Source organism: Lissotriton vulgaris, chromosome 7 (genome assembly GCF_964263255.1).
Source record: "Lissotriton vulgaris chromosome 7, aLisVul1.2, whole genome shotgun sequence".
Lineage (NCBI taxonomy): Eukaryota > Metazoa > Chordata > Amphibia > Caudata > Salamandridae > Lissotriton > Lissotriton vulgaris.
Window position 1 is genome coordinate 1,438,028,718 of NC_141695.1, and position 10,928 is coordinate 1,438,039,645.

At 42.8% G+C, this 10,928-nt stretch overlaps 1 protein-coding gene across 1 annotated transcript in view; it reads right to left on the bottom strand.

Annotated features, from left to right (window-relative positions):
• Window positions 1-10,570, bottom strand: part of LOC147705788 (syncytin-1-like) — a 165,519-nt gene extending 154,949 nt beyond the window's left edge. The window contains exon 1 of the mRNA XM_086932243.1: window positions 10,415-10,570. The gene's annotated coding sequence lies outside the window, so the exon portion shown is untranslated. The remainder of the gene's footprint in view (window positions 1-10,414) is intronic.
• Between the last annotated feature and the right edge of the window lie 358 nt (window positions 10,571-10,928).

The window sequence follows — 10,928 nt, forward strand, 5'->3', positions numbered from 1 at the left end:
AACACAACAAACCTGGCAGGCATGGTACACAAAGGATTGCAGACTCAAGAGGCAGGCATTGGCTGCAGGGCCGGACTGGGAACCAAAACTGGCCCTGGCAAAGTACTCAGCCGGCCCCCCTGGGAGCGGCCGAGTTGTTTGCCTGGGCCAGGTTCGGCCGATTTTGTTACAGGGGCCAATTTTGCAGCTATGCTGCAAAAACTGCCCTGTAACAAAAACGGCCCCCAGGGGCCAAAAATCGGCCCCCACCCTAGCGGCCCACCGGGGAAACACCTGGTGCCCGCTACGGCCAGTCTGACCCTGATTGGCTGTAGCAATTAGAAGCAAGAACTGCACTGAGATTAAAATCGTAAGGAAAGAATGCAAAGCGGCTTTGCTTCAAGCAAAGCTGAAATGGGATTGTTGTATAGCATTTTAGGACCCTAGTGTAATTGTCCCGATTCATGCCCTTATATAGGTATAAATCACCTTGTCCTTATATAGGCATAGAAATCATAACTATATTTAAACATAGCCCATGCAGTCCAAATACAGGCATGGATACTTCCACTAGTTCCGAAAAGCCACAACGATTTCTTGGAAAACTCGGCTTCAGCAATCACTGACTTACCCTTGATTGAATATTGATTTGTCCAAGAACTCATGGAGTTTTCAAAGAACTGCGATTCTATGATGGTGTTAATATGTCCAACTTTACGTTAAACTCAGCACCTTCAAGGTATAAATATGCCCACCCTTGCAAACACACGGTTGTTTGGAGCAGTTCAACTATCTACTTGGCCGACACAGCTCGCTACAGCAAGTGCCGAAGGAAGCCGACCCTCCAGCTGACGAACTGAGAGAGACGCTGTCTTTTCTCTTGCCGACAAATCCAGCTCCAGTGTTTCCAAGCTCCCCTTGCGTGGTGTTGGGAAATCAAGTCCCGAGACCGAGAGATACCGGACCTCCTTCATTCTAAACCAAGGAACGGAGCTGATTAGACCCTAAGAGAAATCTTGGATTGATTCTTGGCAAAGAATACTAAACTTATGCTACACCTCACTTACTTCTGTCCTCGTACTAGACCTGGGTTAGGTACATCGGGGTAGGTGTATTTTAGAAGCACCACTTGAGTACTTTCAGTATTTATTTATTTATGTATGCATTTTATGGCTTAGAAACCATACCATGTTTTTACAGTATTATTTTATAGTACTCTTCTTGCTGTACGTATTATACTTTACAGCCAGTATTACGATTGTAGGAGTTCATTTCTTCTGCATGAGAAAGAAGACTGTTCAATAAATACTTTTATTGAAAACGCCCATCTCTCTATTTCTCTGCACCTCTGGTGAAACTAAGCATGCACGATTGACTGAGTAAAATATCTATCTATTGTTTCCACGACTCTGAAGATACGTTTTATCTTGGGGAATAAAAATTTGTCATGTTTATGCGGTTGTCAGAAACGAATCCCTTCTTGTTCATTCAAGAAAGTTTCTAGTGACCTCTGAGCTAGCTGGCACTCACAATTAAGTCTAATATATTCGATAGAGACCTAATCGACCTAAGTCCTACGTCACATCTATAGGATATATTATTCCAATGCGAAGAGCCTATTGGGAATATAGGAACTACACTACAGGATGAGAATCACTGGCAAGAGCTAAAGGATGCTAGTATAACAAGGGATAATATTCTCTTTTGGGATCTTGTTAGATGTGTAGGTAACAGGTATCTAGAGCATATCCTCAATCACATCTCATCCCAGGATTGGCATGATCACCTTGGGAAACTTTATTCGGGGCCCAATGATGATTGCCTGGACGGGCCAAGCACTTTTCTCGCTACTCCCTCTGATGGTAGAAACAGCGAACCATTTTCTCTAGCAGAAGGAGAAACTGCCATAAGCAAGATAGTCCCTGCTAAAGCCCCAGGACCTGATGCCTCCCTGGAGAACTGTTCATTGCAGACCCGCAAAACTGGACACGCTGCATCTTACTTTTAATTAATTCTATCTCTAATGGTTGCCCAGTACCGGAATCATGGAAGATGGCAGAGGTAGTCCTGTTACACAAGAAGGGAGCTAGAGAGGACCCGGACAACTACAGACCAATCAGCTTGATTGACGCAATTCAGAAGGTAGTTGGTAGGGTCCTGCTGCAAAGAATCCAATCCTGGGCTAAGGATGAAGACATCGTATTCCAATATCAGGCGTGATTTAGGGCCAACACCGGAACAGTGGATCAGGTGTTTAGGCTTCTCATGATCTACTGGAAAATTGTTGTGATCGGCAGAGGCAGTCTTTATCTTGCCTTTATAGACTTGAAGACTGCCTTTGACCTGGTCCCCAGGAAAAGGTTGTGGCAAATATTGGGAGATCTGGGAATCCCTCCATTATTCCTCAACTTACTGGTTCGACTCCATGAGGGCAATTACGCTCAGGTGAGATGGGGGTCTCAAGGCCAACTGACAGCAAGGAAGCCAGTAAACAGGGGAGTGTGTCAGGGCTGTGTGATGGCACCCAAACTGTTCTCTTTATATGTGAACGGGTTGGTTAGCTTTCTACAGGAAGATCCAGCTGATGCCCCAGCCGTGGCGGACGATAAGGTACTCACTCTTCTGTTTTGCTGATGACACACTGCTGATCTTCAAGACCCCAGCTGGGCTACTGAAATTATTGAATAGATTCCAATCTTTCTGCAACTCCAGGGGGCTGGTCATAAACACTTCTAAGACCAAGTTTATGACATTCAACCCCCACAAATCTTTTAGAAATAATCTCACTCTTGACGGGACATGTCTGGAGAGGGTCAGCATGTTTGACTATCTCAGCATCCGCCTCTCATAACATTTTTTATTGAGGTCCCATCTCGACAAAATTCTTTTGAGCCACAAACGTGTAGTCAGGGCACTAAGCAAAGAACATCGCTCCACGCAAAGAAGGCCAGTTGCCCCGGACCTCACGGTTTATGACGCAAAGGCAGTCAGCTCACCACTTTACGGTGCTGAGCTATGGGGATTCGCCAATGTTGACGAAATTTGCAAGCCAGAACACAAGTTCTTGAGGAATCTGGTCATTCTACCCCAGAACGTCCCACTAACTCCCTTGCTGTTCAACATGGGTAGACGCTCATTCAGTGACATTGCAAAGCTACTCCTGCTGCTCTTTTGGGCATGCATTAGGCAAGCCACCGAACTTACGAACTATGCCAAAGCACTCACTGAAGTAATGAACCTTGATTTTAACCACAGGGTTAAGTGTATATCTAATGTCAAGAACCTAATGACAACTATCGGACTCAATGACTCTTGGGACAACCAAATTCCCCTGAGCAAGGTTGAGCTGCAACGTAACTATTGGAACTGGATTGGCAACCGGGATTTTAGCAATCCAAATGGGGGAAGGCTAACAGAAGAATTCTTTCAGCACAAACACTGTAGAAGCCTGTAACCATATTTGGATACAATCCAGATACCAAAAGACAGGGCACTTTAAAGTCATAGTAGATTTGGTTCGCTCCCGGTTCGGGAACTGACTGCAAAATGGCGCCACCCAAAACAAACAACAGAAGATTGTCCTTGTTGTAGTGCACCGAAGGAGAACATTGCCCACCTCATGTTTGCCTGTTCTGCGTACGAAAGGGCACGGTCTAGATGGCTAACACCAATCTGCAAGCAACTAGGCACTCTTGATCATCGCATTGCTTTACGCATTTTAAAATCTGATGCAAGAACCCTTTTTGCTTGCGGAGTGGCTATGTTCTTGAGTTGCGCCTGGATAGTCAGACATAATGTTTTACTAAAGACGTCCTAATCTTATACTGTAAGTCCCACGGGGAACAAACCAGAGTACATGACAAATGATTGAGTAGTGCCCAATGAAACATCTATGCATTACCATCATACAGGGCAAATTAGATTCTACATTTTTATAATGGAAATTAATTTTTACCTTTGCTGTATTATAGTGTAACTTGTCATAATGAAATGTTATTTTACCATGTTCTGATTGATCAATATAATTTCTATGCGATTTTTTTTCTTTAATGAAAACTTTTATCTGTATATAGTTTATTTTAAAAATGACTTGTCTGATGCTTTTATGATACTTGCTATCGAAGTAAAGCAAATTTTACTTGACTTGACATATCCAGACATACATACATATCCACACATATACATGTTGGATGAAAAAGAAAACAGAGTTTCATATCATTTTCTGGTTACCTTTGGTAATAAGACCTTAGCATATGTTTGAAAAACATCAGATATTGACTTAAAGCGAAGTTAAGATGTGGATATAGTTCTAAAAAACCTTAAAAAAACTAAATTTGCCATATATGATTGGCTAAACTATTCATAACACATGCAAGGTTTATGATCCTACATATGACATCCATATGGCATTTTAAATTATGTAATTAATGACATCACTGATGAGCTTGGAGGTCTACAGAATAACTATCCAGCTATCTCTAAAATGCAATCTTTTAATGCCCAGAACAGAACACTTTTTAAATGCTAATTTTTCGAAAAATATTGACAGGATTTTCAGCAAAGTTCTACTTTAATGCCAACTTTGGTGTAATTATGTTCAGCAATTTTTTCTGTATTAACCACATGACTGCTAAGGCAATTCCCCTCCTGTGCTGACAACTGATTTTCCCCATTGTCATGAGCACACGACCAGTGTACTGCATGACGAGCTGAGCTCGTCATGAGCAGCGAAGGTGTTAAGCAGCCCGTGCTAAATAAGTGCCAATGTTCAATTCATCACTTAGAATGCAACTAACTACAGCTTGCCTGACCCTGTCACCCTGCCAGTGCTGCAGAATTCCAATGCTGAAGGCCTGGATGCGCTACTATTATATCTTTTTTTTACCGTATAATGAGTTGCTAAGCTGGTGTGCTCTGCTGAAAATAGGCACACATTGCCAACATGTGGTGGACTCTCATACAAAAAGTGACGGTGTGAAGAAGTACGTGCCAAGCACTGCACAAATGAACCCGTTTACCACTGCGATAATTTTGCCTCAGTGCGGGGCGTTCTATTATGTGGGCAGGGCCGCGTTGGCCAATGGACGTGTGCCGCACTACCAAGGTAGTGCTCACGACAGCCGCTAACCGACGGCAGCAAGGAAAGGGGAAATATCAATTTTGGCACCCCTTGTTTTTGGCACCGGTTGATGGAGCTGCAGGAAATATGCTGTTAAAAACCCAAATTGAATGTAAATTTTTGGGAGGTTTCATGCAGATTTCTCAAATAGCTCAAAAGTGAGTAAGAAAACCAAAATGTGTATTCAATGGAAACTCTGACCTAGCTATAACTACGAGGGGTTATGTCAACATATGTAGATATACAAACACACTAACACAAACAGACACGCACATACACAAAAACAATAAATTAAGTTACCATGGTCTTTTCCTTGCTCCAAATAACATATCAGACATGAATATCATAAAATATGTTTATCAAGAGATGGGGAAGGTAAGGGTCGGGAAAACAGAGGGCTCAGCCTCCTATGCATACAGTAATACCCAAAGAGAGTCTGTACATTTCATTTGGACTTTCCACTCTTTCTATTAGGTAGAAAGCAGATCTTTTTCTTAAAATAACCATCACCCACCAAGGCTCTAGAGCTGTGGTCAGGCTAACTCCTCAGGCAAGGGAGTAGCTTTGAAGAAAGTTTGACTATACGTGTCCCTTCCCCTGTCTGAGCTCATAAGGCCACAATTTGTCATAATACATATCTAAAAGAAACATTACCAATTTGGTATTGTATATTGTATTTATTTTTACTCATTGAGGATACTCGCACGAGAGCCGTTTTCCAATAGGAGTGGCACAAGGGATCATTAAGTGGTCCTGACGAAGAGCCTTGGGGTAGGGCTTGAAACATGTAGACCTTTAAATTACATGCACATAGTTGTATGTCTTTCAATTTCCCCCTTCTTAACAATACCAGCTAGAGGTAAAATAAATAATTTCCCTTACTTAGCCAGGTATTTTAAACGTTATTTCACATTAGATAAGACCCTACCACTCTTATACCTCCCCATTCTTCATAGTATATGATCAAAGTGCTCCCAGGTATTCGTCGGTTGCAGCAAGCCCAGTTCTGCAGTGGGCTGGAAGAACCCTATGAAGAAGCATGCCACCAAGGGAAAACTTGGTGGGTGAGGGTTATTATAAGAAAACTTTCTGTTTTTTACCTCTTAGAAAGAGTAGAAAGATAGTCCAAAAGAAACAGACGGACTATCATAAAATATATCCGCGTCACAGATTTTCAACCCAAGATAATTTTTTGCATTAGGCATTCCAGATAACCCTTGTTATTTTTTTGCAACATATCTATTTTCATATTGCAACCTTATCTGCGCCCCTTAGCAAATTAACACTATAGATTGGCCAATGCCATAACCTTTTATCAAGGACACAGGAATTATGTGGCAAGGAAGTGCCAAATTATGCAGCAGCTTTGACTTAATCATGTGTAAAGAAATGGAAAATTATGCGGTACAATGTGGCACATTTTGTGGTAGTGTTACCTCATTATTTTGTCATTTTTACACGTTAACATTATCTGGACCAAGGGGTCACCTTATTAGTAACAGTTTGACACTTGTTAAGCCACAGAAAGGTGACCAGTCACCCTTAGGGAAACGACTTCACTGTGCAGAAACATGAATTGCCTTTTTTTAGTAACTTTTGATCTGTTTGAGTTAGAAACAAAGGTTTCTTTGGTAAAATCTGCAGATTGTGCAGCAAATGATGGATTTTGAGGCAAACATGGCAAACTCATAATTATGTGGAAGACACTGTAGTCACAAAATCACATAATTTCAGTTGCCCTGCCTTTAAATATGGATTAAATATGTCCAATGCAGCAGGACATTGCCCTGCAAGAGGGTCTGGTTCGTTTGGAATGGAAAGCAGCACAAGTTATGCCTATCCATAAGAACACCAAGGCACTGCCAACTGAGTTCTCCAGACTCCGTCCTATCTCCCTCCTCCCTTTACTGGGCAAGCTATTGGAGAAGCACATAAACACACACCTTTCCAACCATGTCGAACGGATGGGTAGTCTTGATCAATCTCAATCAGGTTTTTGACCTAAATACAGCACAGAATCAGCCCTACTAGCGGTCACCGATAACATCAGGACGACCCTAGTTAGAGGCCACTCTATGATTCTGGTGCTGTTGAACCTATCCGCCGCGCTCGACACGGTTTCCCATAAGATATTGCTCAGGAGATTGGAGGAGATCGGACTTAGAGATTCGGCCCTTCAGAGGCTGATGAGTTTTCTATCATCTCGTTCACAGGCGGTTAACCTTGGTCCTTATCGTTCTGCTCCAACAGAGTTGTCCAAGGGAGTTCCACAGGGCTATTGTTTAAGCCTGACTCTGTTTAACATCTATGTGGCTCCCTTGGCCAATCTGTTAAGGAGTTGTGAGTTTACCCCCATCGCCTATGCTGACGATACCCAGCTGCTTATCCCATTTGCAAAGTTTACTCCATCAGTGCGGGCCACCCTCTCTCTGGGAATGAGAAGCATCTCACAATGGATGAGGAGTAATTTTCTTCAGTGCAATATGGGAAAGACGGAGATCATGCTTTTTAGTGAGGCCCAACTTTTGTGGACCCCTAATTGGTGGCCCACCGACCTAGGTACCTCCCCTGCTCCAAAAACCTGCGTTAAAAATCTAGGTGTTCGCCTTTAGCAGGCTCTCACCATGAAGGAGCATGCAGCACAGACAGCCGGCTCCTGTTTCTAGGAGTTGGCTTTGTTGCGCAGCATCCTCCCTCTGCTCCCTGATTCGACCAGGAAGACGCTGACCCAGGCACTTATTTTAAGTCACCTGGATTATTGCAATGGTCTATTGCTGTCCACCAACGAGGCTGCCATCGACAGATTACATGTTGTCCCGTACACGGCGGCATGCCTGATCCTGAACGCCCTCCCCAGGACTGCCTCCCGACCTCTGCTTTATCAGCTCCATTGGCTCCCGATACGGGAGCGAGTACAGTTTAAGTTTTGCTGTACCATACATAAGGCCATGTCTAATTCTGGCCCAAGCTATCTTGCTGATAAATTTATCCCTTACACACCTCGGCGGTCTCTCCGTTCAGGATCCAAATCCCTTCTTGTGGTGCCTGGAATTAAAAGGACCAGACAAGGTGGGAAGTCCCTGTACTATCTAGGCCCCGCTATTGGAACAAGCTCCCTTTGCAATTAACACAGTGCATGGAACATCTCCACTTCAGGAAACAGCTTAAGACCTTCCTCTTTTGTTTCTGATTTTTAGCAGACAGTTTTCCTAATTAAGAGTCAGATATTTGTTGACACTAGGAGACACACCACAGTTACAGTCTTGGGCCACCTGTCATGCTGGAGAGGAAAGATGGGGTGAGGAGCTGCCAATACAGGAAGCACTTAAGTTCTGTTAAGACCCTCTTAGTGAGAGGTGTGGTGCAGTGGTCAGAGCGGCTGACACTGGACTCACGTTGCGATCTAGGACGCTAGCTCAGCTCAGCACTCTGTGACTCTGGGCAAGAGCTCACTTAATCCCCCGATGGCCCCCATCGCCTTGAGACCCCTAGGTCTCAAGGCGTGATTAGTTTGCACTTTACAAATATCTGATACACACACACAGTGCTTGAAATGGAAAACTAGAAGTGTACCTCCTTGTTTCTGAGAAGTGCCGGTACTCTCCAATTAAAAGTATTACGTTTTTCTTGAGAAGTGTAGTTACTCTCCCTCTCAAAATAAAAAGGTGCTGGTACTCAGTATCGGACAGTACCAACCCATTTAAAGTACTGGACACACGCATTTTGATTGCACAAGCTGGTCCTAGCTGCAATAATTAAATTGTAAAATAAGTAAATAAATAAACAAAGGGGCCTACGTTTTTCTCACATTCCCCCCATGGGTGATGTCAAATGTTATGGTTTACGACTAGTAAAACTGCTTAGTCTTGAATTCACTTCATGCCTCTTTTGCACCCACCCTACACTTCTCTTTATCTCTTGCAGGTTTGTTTCATCCCTTCCTTCTCTCTTTGTCAATATCTTCCTATGCTTCTATTCCTTCTTTTTTTGTTCCTTTTCTGTCTTCCACTAGTTCTTGCTCTTGGACAAGGTCTGAGGTTAAAAAATAAGTTCCAGTGTCCAAAGATGAGTTCCAGTACCTTATAATGTCACACATTTAGCACTGCCTGCCCCCATGTTTGAATACAGTGAAGCATTTGATTTGCACAATATATGATCACTGCTATGCTTACAACATTGTCCTGTATCGCATAATGTAATGAAATGCCCTTTTGAACAATACTGGTAGTGAGGCAATGATATATGGTGTTCTACTATACTAAAGTTTAAAAAAATGTTTAAATACCAAGAATAAAACTGGGCGAATAACTCACACCCGTGGAACTAATTTAAGAGTTCTAATACAAATTATAAATCAGCTACCGTATTTTTTTTAATGTTTTTTTTTGTGTGTGCAGTTTTATATAGATCGAATTCTGGCCCAGGGGCATTGAAGCGCTCTACATGAGCACCAGTTACATTACAAAGAGTCAGATTCATATGCTGTTTAGGCATAGGGGGGGGGGGGGGGGGGAGTTTAAAGAATTTGTCTAGAATCACAAGACGATGACCCGACGCCAGGACTCGAACCTGGTTCCTCAGTTCAAAAATCGGCAGCTCAAGTAATTATCGTCACTACACTCTAGCTTGAATGGAAGATGCCTACTTTTTCTGTGTTCCATGCGTGTCTGAGTGAAACAACGTTTAAGTCAAATAGTGTTTTAATATTAGCATGAACTTGCATTTTTCATTGTTAGTCGGGAAAATATTTAAAGGCACCATTGTTTTTTAACGAACAAACCAAACAAAGTACATATGGAATGAGCAAACACATAAATACAAAATAGATGTTAAAGAAATATAGTAAACATTAAGATTGTATTATACCAATTACCATTGAAAGAATTCAACAACTGTACATATTCACTGATAAATTGTTTTCTCATATAAGCTTATATTCCGGATGAGGTATATTTAAATTAAAGTCATACACATTTAATTTTCCAATTAATTGGGGTTGGCTCCTGTTAATAATTATTCATTAAATTACCTGCAAATATATATGAGTTATCGCTATATGGAACTGTCGTTATAAATAAAATTGATACGAATTCCAGGACACAACATAAAGACCTATCCGCAAATACCTACTACGCACACCCCCTATTAAAATTATGAGTATAAGGGCCTTACATTCCGAGGAAGTAGAAGAAAGACTGACCATATCACAGTAAATACTGAGGAGACAAGCAGAATATTCTGTGGTAAGCATCGGTTGTTGAAAGAGCCTTTCATTGTTACTCAGTCACTAAGAGCTTCTGAATCAATCGAACTTACCTCACTTCCTGAGGAACCCTCTTGATCTGCTTCACCTCCAGCGCCCGGGCTTGCTCTCCCAGAATAACTTCACGTGGACACAAGTCTTTCAGCTGCATCAAGCTTCATCTTGTCTGGTGTGATCTTGGGCACCTGATTCAAGCAGCCTGCAGGAGGGAGTGACTGTCCTTACAAGAACGTTTGATGAGCGGCAGCAGCTGTGTAAGGTAAAACCACTCCTCCTACAGATCTCCTTACTTCCTTGCTTCACCCTCCCTCCTCCTCCCTACCCAATCCACTGTCGTCTTCTGCAATACTAAGAATTAAACAAGCATTGGCAATGTGTTTTAGCCATGTTGTACACCAGTCTGGCTGCTGTTCAGCACCGTTAACCCCTTGCACGCTGATGACGGAACCGCTCCGTCATCAGCTGCGGGTGCGCTGTGCTGATGACGGAGCGGTTCCGTCATGGCCCGCTCGCCGCTCATGCGCGGCGCGAATTCCGCGCCTGCGCTGAGTGTTCTATTGAGCGGTG